The following is a 21,397-nucleotide window of genomic DNA, read 5'->3' as shown; positions in this document are numbered from 1 at the left end:
GAAGTCGAGCATTACGTTCAGAACTACGAAGTATCGGCCCACGGTTCGTCAGCACAGCCGCACATGAGGTCCCAAGATCTCGTCACGATACCTGACAGCTGTTACACCTTGCCGATTTAACCATACAATTTCATGAAGAGGTTTAGTAGTGGTCAATTAAATCCCTGTCCACACCTTTCGAGAACATCCTCAATATCAATCCATTTCCACAATGGTTGGTTCCGAAACCGTCCCCTACGTTCCCTACAGATGAGACTCCGTCGAGAATCACTCGTCAGAGGAAACTGAGACTTGTCAGTGAAAAGAACATTGGCCCATTGTTCGAGCGTCCTGCTGGCATGTTAACAGCTACACTCTATATGTGCCCTTCTGTGGAAATGCATCAGAGGTAAACATACAGCAGATCTCCAACAATGAAGGCGACTCTGCTAAAGCTGTCTGTACAAAGCTTGCCTCTCTACAACACATCCAGTGGATGGTGCGAGGTCAGAAGTCACCTGTCGTGCAGTACTAAGGCGATACCACCGTGTCATTACAGTTCTCTCTGATATCACGGGATTGGTCCCGCCCTGGTCTTTAGGATACAGTTTTGATCTCTATAAACTGTCCCCATACTCAAAAAATAAGAGAAGGATTCACATTATGCCATGGGGCCACATCAGTTTGCTACCTTTCTGCTTACACCCTTCCGAAGGCCCTCCATCGCAGACGACCTGGCAGGCGTCTTCTATGGTGGCCCCTCTGTGGCTGTGTACACAGCGATTGTGGATGTGGCCCTATCCGGCAAACACTATCCCCTTTGACAGTGCCCTGATATCATCGTTGGCCTGGTTGTCCATTGAAAAGAAGCCCATCCTTCACGCAGGACACGATCGAACAAACATCTGTTGACAGTTAGCATGATTATATCGTGGTTTAGACATAGGGTGGGGTAATAGTGGCTTGTTGCTTTAATTTTAGACACAACAGTATATGCAAAGTGCTACCCAAGGAGCTACCGCAATACTGATCGACAGTTGACGATGCCATACAACTGGTGTTATCCTGCTTGAAAGAAATTTAACAATACCCTTCGAAAATAGTGGCAGACGTGCTCAATCTCTACCCTTCACATACAAGCTGGCAGGGAAAAGTATGGAGTGGGAGACGCTATCTTTAATCTTTGGTGGAAAATGTGTTAACTGACGAGATACTGGTGATGGACAGAGAGGAGTGTAATAAATGGATTAACTTCAAGTATGCACCTGAGGACTGTATCTTTTACAACTGATGTAAAATGCTTCACAGTTCTAATTAAACATCGAAAATGTCGAGAAAAGAAAAAAAAACAGTTTTCATAATCAACAAGTCATAATGCAAAACATGTACTGAGGAAACCAGTCGGCCAAAAAGATTCCGCATCAGGAGAGAGGGGTGACGGTGGCAGTGGTGTCCTCCTAAGTGGGCACTCACGAACTAAACATCTTAGAGGTAGTCTTACCCTCTATCCCTACCAACCCTCATCCCTCCAAGTAGGTTGCAACAGAAGCCTGATCTATCTTGTCACTGATGGTGAGCAAAGAGATCATTATGGTGGCAGTGATATACTGCCTCAAATTTGCGAAAATCTCACACAGACAAAAGACAAGAACAGAACTCTTCACGCAATCTGTTGAACGTATTTTTCTGAAATACTGGACACCCTGGAACAAAAACAAAATTCCAAAGAATTCTCCAGATCGCTTTTTCAAAGTTGAACAGGCAGCTACTGCAGCCTCTGCCGACCGCAGCCTACACCCCATCGTATCTGGGCGCAGTCCTCGGCCAACTGTGGCATTCCACCATCACGCGGGTGGACGAGTGGATCCACCACGTGCAGCTTCCAGGCCACCTTGAGGGGTCTGAACATCGGCCCATCTCCAACACAAAAGAATGGAAAGATTACTAAAAGTATGAGCTAAATAAAGGCCACTTTAAATGCACCTTCTATGATCGTCTAAAATGTAGCCACACTGCACTGCGCCCATGCCGTCCCCTGGTCGGCGTACAGCTGCGTTGGTGAGCACACACAGCAGGTAGTACCCCCCCCCCCCCTCCTCTCGCCCCCGCCAAGGCCGCCAATAGGGCACCTGTTCAGCAAGCAATACACATTTTTGGGCGGCAGATTATTAATAAGAAATATTGTTCTCCGTCTTTTACGAGCTCCTGAAAACTAGTTTTCTGCTCAGCCAGAAAGCGATGGAGAACATACTGACCGTAGTTTACAGTCTGCAGGTCCACATTCTTGTCTTGCCCCCTGAAAGAAATGTTTCTACGCTCTATTTACACAGCAGGACCAGGAACTGTGATTAAAAATAAAAGTTTTGAGTTTTAATTGATCGATACATTTGATAAACATTCACACGCACAACATGGTAATATTCCTGGTAATAATAATAATGTTTCTATCATAAACAGAACAATGAGAAGCTCATTTTAAATGGTGTTTTGCCCTGACTTCCGATAATCAAAGTTAATTGCTAGCCACAACAGTGGAAAATATTGTCACCTCTTGTCACGCGCTTTTGTTAACGTTATGGGCGCCACACAAACAGTTATTTCTGAGAAATCTAAGCGATCCAGGACAGTGTAGTCCTCGCTAGTTCAGTTCTTGTTTGTACTAAAAACATGCGTTTAGCTGCAGCCTGGCTGTGACATCACCCGAGGCAGCGCGTAAGCCAGCGTTTGACTGGCATGGACCATATTGTAACTGGGTGCAGAGCGAAAATAAGTCACTACCTCTCAAGCCGTATTTATGTAGGGGCGCAGCGAACGGCCGAACAGGACAGCTGTCATCGTCCGCTTTATACCCCTGCAGCAACCTCTAAATGGACGCTTTCTCGGACATACATTACTTTCAAACACTGTCAGTAATCAATTTAGAATCTTCGTAATTTTTGTATGAATAGATTTAAGTTGGCTTTAATCAGAGAAAAATTCTTAGCTCTCCTGCATTTAAATTTTGCCGGTCAGAATTTTTAGAACAGAACCGACGGGTGATCGTGACCTTTGAACTACATCTTTAAGACACCTTGTATTGATTGTTATTTAGATCAAAGTTTGACTGGCATGGACCATATTGTAACTGGGTGCAGAGCGAAAATAAGTCACTACCTCTCAAGCCGTATTTATGTAGGGGCGCAGCGAACGGCCGAACAGGACAGCTGTCATCGTCCGCTTTATACCCCTGCAGCAACCTCTAAATGGACGCTTTCTCGGACATACATTACTTTCAAACACTGTCAGTAATCAATTTAGAATCTTCGTAATTTTTGTATGAATAGATTTAAGTTGGCTTTAATCAGAGAAAAATTCTTAGCTCTCCTGCATTTAAATTTTGCCGGTCAGAATTTTTAGAACAGAACCGACGGGTGATCGTGACCTTTGAACTACATCTTTAAGACACCTTGTATTGATTGTTATTTAGATCAAAGTCATGAAACTTTTTATAGCTCTGGTATTCAACAGATATAATCATGTGCTGTATGTTCTGATCAAATTTAAACTTGTAATAGTTGAGTCTGACATGCATTTGCACATCGGTGCCAACCAGATAAGGGAATAATACTTCAGAATTGATAGCACAGTTGACTTAAGTGTAACATTTCAAAATCGACGTCAGGAGCTCTATCGTGTATGTCACAAATTTCTTCTTAACCTTCTGTTATATCATCACAACACTCTCATGTATACTGTACACCGATAAGAGTTGCCATCCTCCTCGACTTGTACGCATCTACAGAGATCTTGTGCATTTGGTTGGGAGCCGTGGGTAAAATTGATGCAGTACAGTATCTGCTGAACAGGTTTACGGACAGACCTCGCTCTGTTTGTGCATGAGGCGTAGAATGTAGTGGATGCAGGACCCTCGTACTTCTTGTCAGGTGCACATTAAACTGGCGACCGTGTTGCAGGTAGGGCTAGTCAAGAATAATGTGGAAGGGTTCTGTTAATTTCCAACTTTATGCTACGAATGTGAGAAACTTTTGTGACGCTCATTCACACAGGGAAAGATGGTCAGTCACGATCGTAAATTCTGCCCTACGATCGATGTCTTGAAAATATGTAGATAACCTAATTGCATCGGTATAGGACGATGTCTGGTATAGTTTGGTGTATATGGCCGAATGGAGGTACTGCACCGTCATATCTCTGAATTCTATATCTAGTAGTGGAGGGGTGACTTAGCTATGAAAGACAAATTGGGAAGCATTCTGCTATGGTACTGACTGACGTTGAATTTATGGAGCAACTGGAATGCTATGGTGTATAAGACCGAATCTACCAGCTGCACAATCATCTATCTGCTTTCGCATCTAGTAGATGGTCCTTGTAATGTAGTGGGGTGATGGTGATGGTTTAGCGATGGTACAGATACTGGGAAGCTTTCTGCTGTGTCTTTGGCTGGCGCTGAGATTACGGAACAACGAGTAAAATTGTTAAAATTGATCGCGTCATCAATCGCTGTGCCTATTACTGTACATGGTCCCATATCAATGGCGTCTTTCTCATCTCATCCGTGCGCTGTCAATTACCGCATAATGATTGACTGACACAATGGGGTTGAGATGCAGAGAGCCTCGGCGGAACACTGAATTTCTGCTACTTGTGTCTGATTAAATGTAGAGCTCATCACCCTCACTAAGTGGTTTGGAAGCGTTTCTCAATGCTGCAGACTCATCGTATTTCCTGATACAGCGATGCCCTCCACTTTTTCTTTCTCTCCAATAAGATTACAGTACCGCTGATTATCTCTACTACCTCGAGCGTTTTCTGTGCAGTACCTTCCAGCGATGGCCGACACTGGAACAGTAATCATGTAAATGAGTACAAAATGAGGACACACTACTCTTCGAAGCGGTGTTCGAGACATCTGCTACTCCACCACTGTGGAAGATTAGATTAACTGTTTAGGTCATCACTTTCGGATAGCTGTTGGAAATGCTTTCCAAGAGATCCAAGGCAGTGTACAGTCCTCGCAAGTTCAGTTCCTGCTTGTACCGAAAACATGCGTTTAGCTGCAGCCTACCAGTGACGTCATCCGAGGTAGCGCGTAAGCCATGTTTTGACTGGCATGGACCGTATTGTAACTGGGTGCTGACCTAAAATAAGTCACTGCCTCACAGGCCGTATTTATATAGGGCGCAGCGGACGGCCGAACAGAACAGCTGTGATCGTCCGCTTTATGCCCCTGCAGCATCCTCTGAATGGACGCTTTCTCGGACAGTTTCCATATGTTGCGATGTCTTCAACATTGTTGTCAATGAGTAACATCGTATCTGTGTTTTATTTCTACGAACCTGTGTGTTGTGGGAGCTGCATAGTTAACACCATGTAGGTGCGGCATGGCATATATTGGTCAAACTATCAGGACCCTGAAGGACTGATGTACTGAGCATAAACGTCACACACGATTACAGCAGCCAAGTAGATCTGCTATTGCCGAACAGTGCTTGGATACTGGTCACCCCATGTTATATAATAACACCGAGATATTGGCATGCACGTCCAGCTATTGGGACAGTGTTATTAGGGAGGCAGTTGAGATTAAATTAGCGAGAAACCTCGTTAACAGGGATGGCGGGTTTCTGTTTAGACTCTGTTTGGAATTCGGCTCTCTCACTTGTCAGAAAACAGAAGGACAGAGTCAATGCTACCTCACTTGCGAATTCATGGTCTCACTGTCGATAGCTCTGACTATGGTCATCTTTGGTGGCACTAGTGTTCAGTGTGCGTGTTATCCTTCCTGCTTCAGTCTGAGAACCGAGGTTTTAAATTTTCATGTACGCCGCCTGTCCGTTGCAGTTTGCCTTGAAAATGGCGGGGTGTTCTCCCGCCGAAATATCTGCGGTCGCTGAAAGTGTTACCTGGCTGAATTCCCGGAAGTTATTTGAAAGTTGTATACGCCAGGAGAAACTCAGGTCTAATAGAAATCGGTTTTGTCTATTCTCGTGGAATTATGACTGTTTTTATTATTATATTAAAAATACATTAAAAATAGGTATTGCTGCAAATCTTCTGTTATTTCATACTTCATGTAAACTCTAATTATAAAGCAGACACGACTTGAATTACAGCTAATACTGAAACCTAGGAAGGATACTTTCCTAGCATGTGAGTAGGTTGCGACAAACAGGACGTGCTGGTCAAACTGGATACAAAGCTAGAGCGCATGAATTTGCTGCTATTGCGGATGATTGCTGGATGACCGATACTTTACAGACACGTTGGTTGAGGGGAGTTATGGAGCAAAGATGTCAAATGTAAACACGCAGACAGTATTTCGTTTCGATGTATCAGAGCAGAGTGAGACGCCGTAGAATCTTATAAACTGAACTCCGGCTGAAGAGGCCACAAAGGCTCAACGGCACCGACCGGCCACCGTGTCACCGTCAGCCCACAGCCGTCACTGGGTACGGATGTGAAGGGCCATGTGGTCAGTACACCGCTCTCCCGGCCGTACGTCAGTTTGTAAGTAGGCTGTTTATGTGTTTGTATGTTGGTAGCGCTATGTAGGGCTCTGTATTAAATCTCTGACGGCGCGGTGCGCAGTCTGTAAGAGACACTCTATTGCTGGTCGGTCTTGCAGTTGGAGGTAAACAGCCAGCAGTGGGAGTGAGTAGTCTGCAGTGATGGAGGTTAGAGGTTAATAATTAGCAGTGTTGGATGTTTGCAGTATTAGCGTGAGCGGACGATATGGACGTGTCCGACTTAGAGATTGGGAATTTTTCATGGTTATATAATTTTTGAAACTGGATGTCTTGCACTATTATATGATTTTTTCAATTTGGTGTCAGATTACTAAGGTAAAAAATACATTGTTTGCTGTGTAACAAAATCTTTCCTCTGCTAATCATATGCCTATTAGTAGTTAGAGCCTACAGTAGTTACAATCTTTTATTTAGCTGGCTGTGTTGGCACTTGCTGTATTGCAGTAGTTCGGGTACTGAAGATTTTTGTGAGGTAAGTGACTTATGTAATGTATGGGTTATTGTTAGGATTTCTTCTTATTCAGGGCCATTCTTTTGAATCAATTTGAAAGCAGTCAGATCTCGTAACCGTTGAATATTGTTAGTAATTAATGAATAAGAGAAATTTGAGTTCTGTTAGTCAGGGCAAATTCAGTAGGTCAGTGTTGTAATGACAAAGACCAGCACAGTGACACTTGCATTCAATTTCATTCAGCAGTTTAAGAACACTGAGTAAGCATTCATCAGTTTAAGTAAAATCATATTTAAAAGTTTCACCTTCTTAGTTATTGCTGTTTAAGTAAACATCTAAATAAAGTAATTTCAAGTTACGAGACCGAGTTAATCTTATAGGAGGTTCTATTACAAGACAGACTACCACGGTTTGTTTCGTAAACCCCGGTCTGATATAGGAGAGCATTGGTAAAACCTACCACAGTGTACAAAACAACAACGTCCTCTTGAATTATAGCTTGTTGTTGTTGAACGTAAAATGATTGCGTTTCTTACGACACGTGATCAAATAGCGTGATAGACTGTATTATCTAATGTTTTTTCACGTGTCTGAAATGTTTGTAGTACACATGTTTATGACAGTTTATTTACAGACACTGATTTGAACGCTGGAGATGATGTCAGGTCGTGTAATTTGACCATTAAGCTGAAAGAAATTCATTAACACAGACATTTTTCTTCGGAGTTTATATTCTCCCTTTTTATTTGCTCCATTGCTGGTTTCGAAATAACGAGGGATATCGTGATTGTTAGTTTTCGCAGCACGATATTGGAAGATTTTTCACCCAATTTTATCCGGGGTAGACATGTATAGGGACTGTATAGACCGACCTCTGTATTTCGATCATTTGTAATCATCAGCGGTGCGCTTCGTTCGATATTGCAAAATAATGAGATGCGAATTGATTCCTGCAGTTCAATATAAAATTTATAATATCGATTTGGCTCATAAAACGAAAAGAATATGAACAGCGCCTATTTTCCTGGAAAGGGGACATTTATTGTCGCCATTGTCTTTTTCCTTTTTAATAGATGCTCGATTCTAACAGATTCGTTGGCGTTAAATACAGTGAAATATCATCCTCGAAGAACAGCTGGCTCACTGGAGGCATTGTGGGCGCTCCAAATCTGTGTGCTAACCGATGCAGCTGCACACGGATGAGGGGACTTTGTGGGGGCGGTGCAGTGTGGACACATTTTAGGCGAACAAACTAGTGCATTTGGAGTGGCCGTCATTCATCTCGTGTTGTTTAGTTGGCTTCAGATCCTTTTGTGTTGGCAAAGGCTTCATGCCTAGATCGTCGCCTCATGGCGGGTCGGGTTTCGCCATGACACACGTACTCGTCCCCCAGCGAGATGGCAGCACACTGCAATTGAACGAGGACTGCTGCTGCTAGATGTCAGCTGGTTCAGGGATACGGTCGGCATAAGCTGCAGTAGCTACCTGTTCTTCAAACAGCGGACGTTTGGAAAAGTGATCTGGAGAGTTCTCCGGAATTTCGTTGTCTTTCAGAGAAATACATGTAACAGATTGCCTGAAGCATCGTCTTCTTGTCCTTTGTCTTTATGTGACGGATTTTCGCGGACTGGAGGCAGTACATCAGTATCACCAGAAGGACCATCAGTGACAAGGTAAAACAGGCCTCCGTTCCAACATATGGTGTGCAGAGGGGGAATCAGGGTTGGTAGGGGGCAAAGATGAGACGGCCGCTAAGATGATTAGTTCGTGAGTGACCACCGAGGATGACACAGCTGTCACCTCTCTCTTATGAAGCAATCTCCTGGGAAGACGATTTTTCACAGTACATTTGCTGCATTTTGACCCGTTGCTACGAGTGCTCTTTCTTTCCAAGATATTTTAGATGTGTAATTAGAACAGTGAAGCCTCATCCATGAGTTGTGTTAGGACGTACTGACTTCGATTATCTGGGCTTCAGGGTAATTTTGTCCGCAGCTCCTGGTCTAGAGGTTAGCGTTGCTCCCTCTGGATCACGGGGCCCCAGGTTCGATTCTCGGGCGGGTTGGCGATTTTCTCTACCCAGGCATTTGGTGTTTGTGTTGTCCTCATCATTTCATCAGCATCATCATTTGTGAGAGTGACTAGATTGGATTGTGAAAAGAAAACGAACTGTGTGAAAATTGGGACTTTATACAGACCCTGATGACCGCACAGTTGAGCGCCCACAAACAAAACATCATCATCATCATCATGATCATCATCGTCATTGAGTGTAGTTTTCGAGCAATGCGGGGGGAAGGCGTCTATAGCGGACTCTGATGTCAAACAGCGATAGCGATGGTGTAGTCCTCAGCTATATGTCTGCAGGTAATACACTTATTAAATTACTCTCTGTCCATCACCAGCACCTCGTAAGTTGAACACATCTCCCCCCCCCCCCCAAAAAAAATAGTAGTACGTCCTATTTCTCCTGCCAGCTCATATGTGAAGGGTAGAGTTTGAGTACATCTATCAGCACTTTTGAGGGGTATTCTTAAATTCATTTCAAGCAGGTTAACATTATTTGTGTCTCATCATCAGTTGTTAAGTTGTATTGCGATTTTAAGTATTCCTTGTGTAGCGCTATGCATATAGTGGTGTGATTAGAACCAGTCTTTATGATTTATTACGTAGTTAGGACAGTTCCTTACTTTAGTTTCCGAACCAAAATAAATAAAGTACTCTAACCTAACCCCCCTCTCTTCCATCTGGATAGTTTCCATGAGTTGAGTGGTACACTTTGGCTTTCTGTCCAGAAGGACCAACATTAGAGTCCCAGATAGGGTGTTACCACTGCCTAGTCGCGCCAATTCCCACATGGGGGGGGGGGGAGGGAGGGAGGAGGAGTGGGGAACTAGGACGTCAGTGCAGCCCTAGAACAAAGAATTCAAAATTCCCGTCAAAATTCCCAATTGCCCCCCCCCCATTAGGGTTGGTGAGGGAGATGGAGGGGGGAGGTTTGGGTAGGGGGAAGGGACAGGGACCCATGTGCAGGCTGAGAGAAACGAGTGACGTCATTTGGGGGTTGAGGGTTGGTGTAGGAGTGCTTGGGGACTAGGGGTGGGTGTAATTAAATGGTCAATTTAATTATTTTATATGTCAATTTGATATCAAAAGTGTTCTCATGCTGCCCTTACCCTATTACTACAGTAAAGTTCTGAGAATGCCTGGCTTGGTCTGATATAACGCATAAAAGGAAGGGCTGTGTGTGTCCATGCAGTTATGCTGCTTTTGGGTATGTAATTGAAATGTAGTGTGGGGAGTTTCAGATGTCGGCATTGTGTGGGGAAGGGTGAGTGCAGACTGCGCATTGCGTCATCCGTCTTAGCGGGGGGGACGTAAAGATTACGCGAAGGTAAGTGGCAAAGAAGGTGCATTAGTGCTGTCACTGCTCGAATTCATATTGTGTCGTTTGTAAGTACTGCAAGAAGTGACGGTGTAATTTATCACCCCTGAGCCATACAATAACAAATTTTAGGGTGTGGGAAATTGGTGTCCTCAGGATAGATTAAAGACGAAGGGTCAATTGATTCCAGTGAAGAGCGAAGGTAGCAGGAAACGAACAGTCAATCCAGAGCTCTACCAGCTGAGCAACGCAGGTACGACTCTGGATCCGTCCTCACAGCTTTACTTCCGCCAGTACATCGTCTCCCACCTTCCGAACTTCACTGAAATTTCCCTTGTTTATTTGCTGGACTAGCACTTTGGGAAGAAAGAATATTGAGGAGACATGGCTTAACCAGAGCCTATGGGATGTACCCAAAATGAATTTTCCCTCACCAGCAGTTTGTGCTCTGAAATAAATCCTCTTGACAAATTAAAAATGAGTGGCAGACTGAGACTCGAACCTTCGACCCTGTGGAACAAAGCGTTCTACCAAATAAGCTATCCATTCTCTTTGCCTTCTGCAGGAAAGTACTCTAGGAGGTAGGAGACAAGGTACTGGAGTCGAGGTACTGGTAGAAGTACAGCTGTGCGGAGGGGTCGTGAGTTGTGCTTGGATAGCTCAGTACAGTCTGGCCTTAGAAGCTGAGCAGTGCAGATGCGCGCTGTGTCTCCTCCTGCCATGCTTGCGAGCAGGAACAAGGAAACCAGGAAGCAACACGACCAAAAACGTTGGAAGCAGAGCGCTTCCTACGTTAAGAGGTACAGATACTCCCCTATAACATACTGGGATTACATCTTTCCATGGAAGATGACAAGCTCATTGACAATACGGCATGTGACAGGATCTTGAAATCTGCTCAGCATGCCTCTTGGTAAGCCTGCACAGTTATCCGAGTGGTCCAACGCACTGCTTTCTGAGCAGGAAGGCGTGCTGGTCCCCGTCCCTAATCCGCCCGACACATTAGTGGCGAGTTCCGGTGTCCCGGCCAATCTGTGGATGGTTTTGAAGGCGGTTTTCCATCTGCCTCAGCGAATGCGGGGTGGTTCCCCTTATTCCGCCTCAGTGGCACTAGTCGGCGATTGCTGCGCAAACACTTTCTCCACATATGCGTACACCATAATTACTCTCCCACACAAACATTGGGGTTACTCCCGTCTGGTGTGAGACGTTACCAGGTGGGTCCACTGGGTGGCTGAACTGCACAATAACCCTGGGTTCGGTGTGCGGCGGCGATGGGATGAGTGGACTGCTGTACCCTGTTGTTGGGTTGTGACCAACTGAGGGCTATGGTGGGGACGAAGCCTCTCCGTCGTTTCTATGTCCCCAGTTCCACACAATACAATACAATGTCCTTTGGTTTTGTCAAGCTAATAGATACATCGGCGGAATCAGGGTGGCCCATGCGACCTTGGTCTTTCGTGCCTTATGGTTTTTGAGTGGCGTTTGAGCTGCGAGCGGAGGAAGTCATAGCACCATTCTGTCCCTACTAAGCTCTTAACATGTCGACTGCCGTTGATGATTTATCTGTGGAATGCCAGACTCTCCAGGATTTGGTGGCGCCAATACTGACCACGATGTTCCAGGAATTGTTGACGACAGCCACCACGGTTCTGTTTCCAATTGTGGAAGGCATTTTCATCCAAATTCATAAGCCATTGCAAGGGAATACAGTACGTCATTATTGCCCCTAACGTCACTTATTGCTGACTATGAGATACCTTCACGTATTTTGGCTACACGATGCCTTCGGATCATTCCAAGTAAAAATAGCTATGGAACAAACGTCGCTGGGTGGACCCGTCAATGCCTAGATGGATACTGCTGAATGTCGAGATGTGATTGCTATAATGGCTACATGCAGTCTCTGAAGTATCTGTGCTAGCAGAATAGAAATGCGAAAACAAAAGTCTGAAAACAATTTATTTTACTCACCAAAACGAAAAAATAATACAGTATCCAAAATAACAATTAACCAGATCCCAACTGCGGATCGACTCAAATACAAAATAACAAATAATAATAATAATAGTAATAAAAATGCCGACTCTTCATGGGTAACGAACATAAACAGTTCTACAACGGCAATGGATTCATCAACTATACCAAGAGATCGGCCAGCCAGAAGAGGCGTCTGGCTGTGGTTGCCCAGCCGGCAGCTGTGTATAGTTCTGAGCGGTGCGTCGAACTGTTTTTGCCGGCAGTGCGCCTCCTTATAAAGTCCGTTGGCAGAAGTATCTGCCAGAACTATTTGCGATCACGTGCCTGGCGTAGCAAAGTAGTTCCTAGGCTAGCTGCGACTTCTGGTCAAGCTGTTTGCAGGCTCCGTGAACTGGTAGCAGTCCCTGGCGGCCGTTGGTGGAGACCTGGTGGTGTGTTGTGATGTGGGCACCGGTAAGTCTTTATTTTGACATCACAGACGACGTAGGTTTTCCTAGTGAATATACACCCTGCGATGCAGGCATCCCGTGATGGTTGGACGTAACGTGGGATGCCAATGCAGTAGGTGCTACTACGTCGAAGTGAAGTAGGTGCTACTATGTCGAAGTGTGATAGGTGCTATTATGTCGAGGTGTGCGGCCACAACAGTCTCCTTGCAGCATTGGTGGCTGTGGACTTCAACAGCAGTTTTTATCGGGTGCGCCATGATTACCTGTTCGCTGTCATGGTGTGGATGAGCTTGCTGGTAACGATCCGTCATATCTTACGTCAGGGATGTCTGCTATCGATGCTCTTTTACCTTCTCGCCCTAGAGCCCCTTATTGGAACTCTCATAATGCTCTTGTTGGGATTCGAATTGCGTCCCTATGCATATGACGTGTTGCTGCTGATATCGTCACAGGAAGACACCACACATATACTTGATCTGATCTCCACGTATGGAGATGTGGCCGACCGTGCCGTGCCTTGATGCGAGATTCATGGCGATGCCAACTGCCTGTCGACTCATACGAGAAGAGATGGGACCCCTACCACTTGCCTGAGGAGCTACCAATACCTTGACATCATCTTTATGTCCACCGCCCATTGAACCAGAGTGGTCATCTTCCCACATGCCCCCATATTCCAAGCGATTGTTCGGCGATATCTACATTGCCTTGTTGCACCGGAAAGTGTGTGGGATATCTATACTTCCAAAAAGTTTCCAAGCTGGTGGACTTATCACAGGTCCTTCCGACGTCGCTAGCGATTGGTCGCAGACTATAGCCGTGTTGGGCTATTTCCTGACGGCTGGTAACATCTTTAAGGGCAAAATGCCCCATTTACACTTCTCAGAAAGCTGTGTCGTGTGGCAGTCTTATATCTGAACAACATGAACAGACACTCCCATGAACAACTCTTGGACATTTACATGTCCATCTCCCTGCCAAGGTCAACAAAAATGCTGCACCTCTATTTGTGCATCTGTCTGCCTTTTTTGTGGACTCAAGCAATATATGCATTGACCTCCCATGTACGCGCTCCCGATGTTGAAGGGATTTTTACATTAAATTACTGTGTGGTGTACCTTGCAAAAAACGTTGAGTTGAAGTAACCATTAATCAGGTGGACTGCTGTGTGGCGCAACCTCCATCTGCCATACCTCCTGACATTAATGCTAGCGACATGACATCAAGTTCCCTGTGGAAAATGCTCCACTAATGGGTGTTTACATGCGATTGGTTTGATGGAAATTCCGTTATGCTCCATCTGTCAGTAGCTGGACGACGACCCCATCGCCTGATCTGCACTGGTGTCATGAAGTTTCTACAATGGGGCAACAAACAGTCGCCAATTTCCTTCGCGTCCTTCCATCCAATCCATTGTCAAACTGTATGCTCATATTCGCCCGGAATACATGGGTTTCGCCACAGCCAAGACTCGTGCAGTTGTCTTGGTCAAAGGATGGACGGTCACCTACATTAATGGAGAGCAAATTGCGGCTTGATTTTTGGACCCTCCTACAAACTGAGCTGACGGTGATTGAACGATATCCACCCTACCACTTACTTCAAGCTCCCACGCGGTCTTAGCGCCTAATACTTCACTTATTTCCCATTCCCTCTCCCCTACCTAACAATGCTGTGTCACACCGTGAAATTTCATGGTTATAATTACCTCCTTCCTTTGCTATCTGTTCCTGTCGACTTCCCGTTAGTAGGTGGTGTTGGTACGCCATGGCCAGGCCTCGTGTGGTCGATCCCTGGCCTCTCCAATCCCTTCCAAGCCCCCTCCCTCGCCCTGCCACCTAGCTGGATGCGACCTACACATACTCATCTCTCATTATCCTAATGGAATTTAACCATAATCACTGCGTGTGGTGCTTAACAGAAGACATAGTATTACTGACGGCTTGCCCTTGAATTCTCCCTGGTTGCAGATAACACAGATTTTACTGGTGTATTGCTACTCCATCTTAGCAACTGGACTGTGTTGAATCCGGTGAGCCTTCATTTGTGAATGCTAATATTTTTTTCATTGGAGATCGACTCAGTTCTAATGTGCCTGTCTGCGCTTTGATGAAATAAAATAAGAGTCTAGGAGGTTATCATCGTGTTTTATTAGGGATTTGCATGTGGTGAGGCCAACATGCATTTCGTTACTGCCCCAGAAATTTTTTACTTTTAACGCCACGCGCCAAGTCGTGTCCGTAGTGTTACTTGAACTTTTCTTGTCTGCGGGTGTGTGCCGTGTATTGCTTAGCCTGCAGTTATTTTCGGCACGGATCTCGTGTTCCATGGCCCACGGATTGTGATAATTCCTTTATGTAATTGCATAAATGATAGATGCGTGATTACGTGTTTTTATATTGTAGTAAAGTAACCTGTCGCTTTTGTAATTCGTGAACAACAGGCTAGCCTGTAAGAAGCCGACATTGATCGATTAGTTGAATCATCGTCTTACTAAAGAGGCAGGTTCTAAATCTGTTATTGCTATTAATTATCGAAGTTTCATTGTAGCTGTTAACCTTGCTTATTGTAAAGTGACTGTGAATTTCCATTGAAAACTGTTTCTCTTTAAATCGCTTTAAATTCCATCAGGACTGTGTCTGTCGCTGTAATGAGATGAAGATTGTTTGTTCAAAATGGTTCAAATGGCTCTGAGCACTATGGGACTTAACATCTATGGTCATCAGTCCCCTAGAACTTAGAACTACTTAAACCTAACTAACCTAAGGACATCGCACAACACCCAGCCATCACGAGACAGAGAAAATCCCTGACCCCGCCGGGAAGATTGTTTGTCTCACTCCTCTAAGTGCTATTACTTTGTTTAGTTGACTTGATAAAGCTGTTGGATATTTGAGGAAAATCATTTTACAGCAGTCAGCTATACATATTCGCCAATGGCCTTTGCCGCAGTCGTAACACCGGTTCCCTTCGGATCACCGAAGTCAAGCGCTGTTCGACTGGGCTAACACTTGGATGTGTGACAATCCGTTCTAACGAGCGCTGTTGGCAAGCGGGTGCACTCAGCCCTTCTGAGGCAAACGGAGGAGATACTTGATTGAGAAGTAGTGCCACTTGTCTCGGAAACTGACATACTGAAGGGAGAGGAGTGTTCTGACCACATGCACCTCCACATCCGCATCCAGCGACGCCTATGGGCTGAGGATGACACGGCGCCCGATCGGTACCGTTGGGCATCCATGGTCAAACTTTCTTCCTTAATGATGTCGGTCTTTACAAGCATCGTCACTGGAAAGCTAAACAACAAGGACAAGAAAACAAATGTAGTAAACAAAGAGGAAAATAACGAAAAATACTGCGAAAGTACAATTCTTACATGTTGTTTACGTTTTGTCTGTATTTATTATACAGATTTTTCCGATTTTTCTGTATAGTCTGCCAGTGACTGCTGAAAAAACCGAAACTGGTAAAGAACAGTATCAGATGTGGACAGCTGATTGCTATCAAAACCATTTTCTTCAAATCCTTTAACTGTGGTAGGCCTGGAAAATTGTCTGTTTGCTGCTGTCTGTGGTTCTTGTGGGCAAACGTTAAAACCTGGGAAGATCCCAGCGAAGATTCTTCCCCCCCCCCCTCCCCCCCCCCCCCCCCCCCCCGCCACACACACACACTCTTCCAGCCTACGCTACTCACACCGTCCAGACTTGACCGCTCTGTTGCATCCGCACGGCTCACCCCACTCCCATAGCTTGGTCACGACCGGAGACTGGAAATAGTACCAGCACTTGCGCTTTGAAGCCCGCGTGCTGTTGTTCGTAGTGGGTTATTTATTCGTAGTAATTGATTTGTGAGTGCGAAGGAGTGAGGAGTACCACGTAGTAATTTCGTTTTGTAAGTTCGTTTTTTACTCTTTTATTTTATTTATTTATTTACTGATTGTGATTACAGCGTTTCGTTTGTGTGCTTTTAAGTGCGAAGTGTGTGGGCGGGAGTATAATTACAGGAAGAATCTCAGTGAGCATGTTTGCAAAAACCAACATCGACAGCCGCCTATTACCACTCAATCGCCTGTAGCTTCGTATCAGTGCTACGTGTGCGACAAGAGTTTTTCTCTTAAATATAATTTGTATCGCCACCGACGAAATATTCATGGTTTGCAGGAAGGGGTGTTGTTCTTTAAGTGTACGTTGTGCCCATTTGAAAGTTGTTCAAAACGGGATTGGATAGATCATTTACAAACTGCTCATGAAATTTATTTGAATTTTGAAGATCTGCAATTCTCAATTGAAGATGAGTTCTTACAGAGGAAAGAAGACACTGGACATACGACACATTCAAAGTTTGTTAAAATGCATGGGTCTACTAGCTCTACACATTATTATGGTTGCCCTCGGTCAGGCAACTTTATCTCCAAAGGTAAAGCACAGAACATCTGAATCTGACAGGCAGCAAGAAAATGAATGGAAAGTGCCCTGCAGAGATGAAAGTAACTGTACACGAAGGAGGAACATACCAAGTACAGTTTTCGTCTACCCACGCTGGTCACGAACAAGATTTAAGCCACCTGCCCCTGAGTCAAAAAGAGCGGGAAACATTAGCAACAGATATTGCAATGGGACTTCCGTATGACAAAGTTCTGGATAACGTACAAACAAATTTGCAGGATTCAGACTTGCAGGGAATCCATTTCACAACCAAGCGAAACTTGTATAACATTGCAGCAAGTTATAACCTCTCCTCCAAGTCAGTCAGACATCAAAATGAGGCAATCAGTGTCGAAGCTTGGGTAAATGAAATGAATGAAAGTGAGAATCCATGTGTGTTATTCTATAACCGACAACAATCGACTAGGGACATCAAGAATTGAGGACTGAAGATTTCGTACTAGGGACATCAAGAATTGAGGACTGAAGATTTCGTACTAGTGGTAATGAACAGAGCACAACGCGAAATGTTAACAAAATATGGGGAAGACTATCTGTGTTGATGGAACCCATGTGCTTAACGGGTATGATTTCGAAGCGAACACTCTGTTAGTAGTGGGTGATCTCAGGCAAGGGTTTCCATATGCTTTTCTAATTTCGAACAGGAAGGAAACACACAAAGGTCACAATGTCTGCAGTGAATAACCAGATTATGCAGAGGTGTTAGTGCCAATGCCTTGAGAAAGTCCTTCTAAGGGTGCTGTAATATTTATAAATACTGTATGAAGACGTAAAGTATCCTCATCGTATGGAAATATCTTGGAAATCGGCTTATCTGCGCACAAATTTCCCAGATTTTCCAGTTTCCTCTTCTAGCTCATATATTTTCTTGTGAAACGTCTCATGTTTGCATTCAGACATACAGCAGTTCTTCTGATCACTTTGTTGTAGCGGCACCACCGATTAAGATAGGAAAAAAAATAGATTGGGTGCAATATTTCTTAATGCACAAGTTACAGCCAGGCATGGGCCTGTTGACAGCAAGTTATGCTTACCAGCGTTTGTGAAGTAGAATGGAGGCCACAGGGCTGTCGAACCACTGAAAAGAGTAAACGCAGCAGTTTGCATGGCGCAAGTTACAGGCAGAGGGGGCCCACTTGCCCAACCTAGGTGTTATGAGTACATGACTCAGAGTGGTGCATTAGCAAACGAGAGGCGCACAGCCTCGTATAAATAGGTTCCAGTTTTCTACCGAGGGGGATTCAAGTGTGGCAGCTCTCCTGGGCGGCGGGGCATGTCACACCACAGTCTACATGCAGCAGCGGACGGGGCGCCAGCGTTCCAGTCCATGGCAGGTCGCTGGTTCGACTATCTGAGGCCAACGTGGGGTACGTAGCCAGCCAGCGGTGGACCACTCGATGACTCGCTACCACTGGCGGTTTGTTGGCTCCCAGAACACACTGGAGGTATCCTGAGGCGAGGGCCACAGATTTGTTTGATTGCAGGCGCTTGTTGTAGCCGCGATCTTAACCACGACGATGAAGAAGCACACAGTGGGCCGCCCTGCAGCTCCCCGCAAGCGGCACTGGGGCAACAGGGATGGAGGCCACTGAGTTGGCTGCTGGTGCATCCTGACGTCATCAAAACACCGCGGCTGTACACAGCCGGCACGCCGCAGTATGTTGCATGGGTCGCTGAGGTAGCCCTTCCGCGCCAAGCTGTTTTGCAGACAGCAAAGTGGCGTCCTCGGCATCGCAGGACCCTGTGACATAGACAGAGACGAACGTGGCACTGTAGCTGGGAATAACAAAATACTTGAAGATCACGGCCGAGATATAATGCGATGCATCTTGACAGTTTCCATCCATGTACAACATGCCTCAACTGCAAGCCAACATCTATATTTGGCAGTGATGGCTACATTGTTAACGGAGAGAAACGGGTCACTATTAAGTTTTCCGTTGTCTAAAGTTGCCACGTAACACGAAAACGATTCCTCTCAACTGACCTCGTACGACAGTACTACTACCAATAGACCAACGTCCACTTTTTTCTTTATTAGAAGTTGAGAAAAAATACTTCTGATACGGTTATTTATTTGCTCTTGTACCATTATTTGTTTACTCTTGCTGTAATTAAATCCGTCCCTGATCGTCAGTGGCTTAGTTCCACTTTCTTGCCTAATGTATAGGGGGATTATAATTAAGGTTCCTGGATCAAGACGCAATAAAAAAGGAACTAACCCTCAGAATGTCAAGTTTGAACAGAATATTATCGAAGAAGAGGTAAACGTTATGGAATTAACGCAAATCTAACGAAAATTTTCTCAATAAATGGTGGGCTGTGTGACTGGTCCCGGTGGAGGTTCGAGTCATCCCTCGGGCATGGGTGTGTGTGTTTGTCCTTCGGATAATTTAGGTTTTTATTGTTGTTGTGGTCTTCAGTCCTGAGACTGGTTTGATGCAATTCTCCATGCTGCTCTAACCTGTACAAGCACCTTCATCTCCCAGTACATACCGGAACCTACATCCTTCTGAATCTGCTTAGTGTATTCAACTCTTTGTCTCCCTCTACAATATTTACCATCCACGCTGCCCTCCAATGCTAAATTTCTGATCCCTTGATGCCTCAGAACATGTCCTACTAACCGGTCCCTTCTTTTTGTCAAGTTGTGCCACAAACTCCTCTTCTCCCCAATTCCATTCAATACCTCCTCATTAGTTATGTGATCTACCCATCTAATCTTCAGAATTCATCTGTATCACCACATTTCGAAAGCTCCTATTCCCTCTTCGTCCAAACTATTTATCGTCCATGTTTCACTTACATACATGGCTACACTCCATACCAATACCTTCAGAAACGACTTCCTGACACTTAAATCTATACCCGATGCTAACAAATTTCTCTTCTTCAGAAACGCTTTCCTAGGCATTGCCAGTCTACATTTTATATCTTCTCTACTTCGACCATCATCAGTTATTTTGCTCCCCAAATATCAAAACTCCTTTAATACTTTATGTGTCTCATTTCCTAATCTAATTCCCTCAGCATCACCCGACTTAATTCGACTACATTCCATTACCCTCGTTTTGCTTTTGTTGATGTTCATCCTATATCCTCCTTTCAAGACACTGTTCATTCCGTTCAATTGATATTCCAAGTCTTTAGCTGTCTATGACAGAACTACAATGTCGTTGGCGAACCTCACAGTTTTTATTTCTTCTCCATGGATTTTAATACCCACTCCGAATATTTCCTTTGTTGCCTTTACTTCTAGCTCAATATACTGATTGAATAACATCGGGGAGAGGCGACATCCCTGTCTCACTCCCTTCCCAACCACTGCTTCTCTTTCGTGCCCCTCGACTCTTATAGCTACCATCTGGTTTCTGTACAAATTGTAAATAGCCTTTCGCTCCCTGAATTTTACCCCTACCACCTTTATAAATTGAAAGAGAGTATTCCAGTCAGCATTGTCAAAAGCTTTCTCTAAGTCTACAAATGCTAGGAACATAGGTTTGCCTTTCGTTAATCTTTCGTCTAACATAAGTCGTAGGGTCAGTATTGCCTCACGTGTTCAAACAATATTTCCACGGAATCCAAACCGATCATCCCTGAGATCGGCTCCTACCAGTTTTTTCATTCGTCTGTAAAGATTTCGCGTTTGTATTTTGCAGCTGTGACTTATTAAACTGATAGTTCGGTAATTTTCACATCTGTCAATACCTGCTTCCTTTGGGATTGGAATTAATATATTCTTCTTGAAGTCCAAGGGAATTTCGCCTGTCTCATACATTTTGCTCACCAGATGGTAGAGTTTTGTCAGGACTGGCTCTCCCAAGGCTGTCAATAGTTCTATTGGAATGTTGTCTACTCCCGGGGCCTTGTTTCGACTTAGGTGTTTCAGTGCTCTGTCAAACTCTTCACGCAGTATCATATCTCCTGTTTCATATTCATCTACCTCCTCTTCCATTTCCATAATATTGTCCTCAAGAACACTGCCCCTGTATAGACCTTCTATACACTCCTCCACCTTTCTGCTCTCCCTTCATTGCTTAGAACTGGTTTTCCATCTGAGCTCTTTATATTCATACAAGTGGTTCTCTTTTCTCCAAAGGTCTCTTTAATTTTCCTGTAGGCAGTAACTATCTTACCCCTAGTGAGATAAGCCTCTACATCCTTAGATTTGTCCTCTA

The sequence above is a fragment of the Schistocerca piceifrons genome, chromosome 7, assembly GCF_021461385.2.
Source record: "Schistocerca piceifrons isolate TAMUIC-IGC-003096 chromosome 7, iqSchPice1.1, whole genome shotgun sequence".
Taxonomy (NCBI): domain Eukaryota; kingdom Metazoa; phylum Arthropoda; class Insecta; order Orthoptera; family Acrididae; genus Schistocerca; species Schistocerca piceifrons.
The sequence above is the reverse complement of the archived record's forward strand: the minus strand, read 5'-3'. Positions refer to the sequence as shown.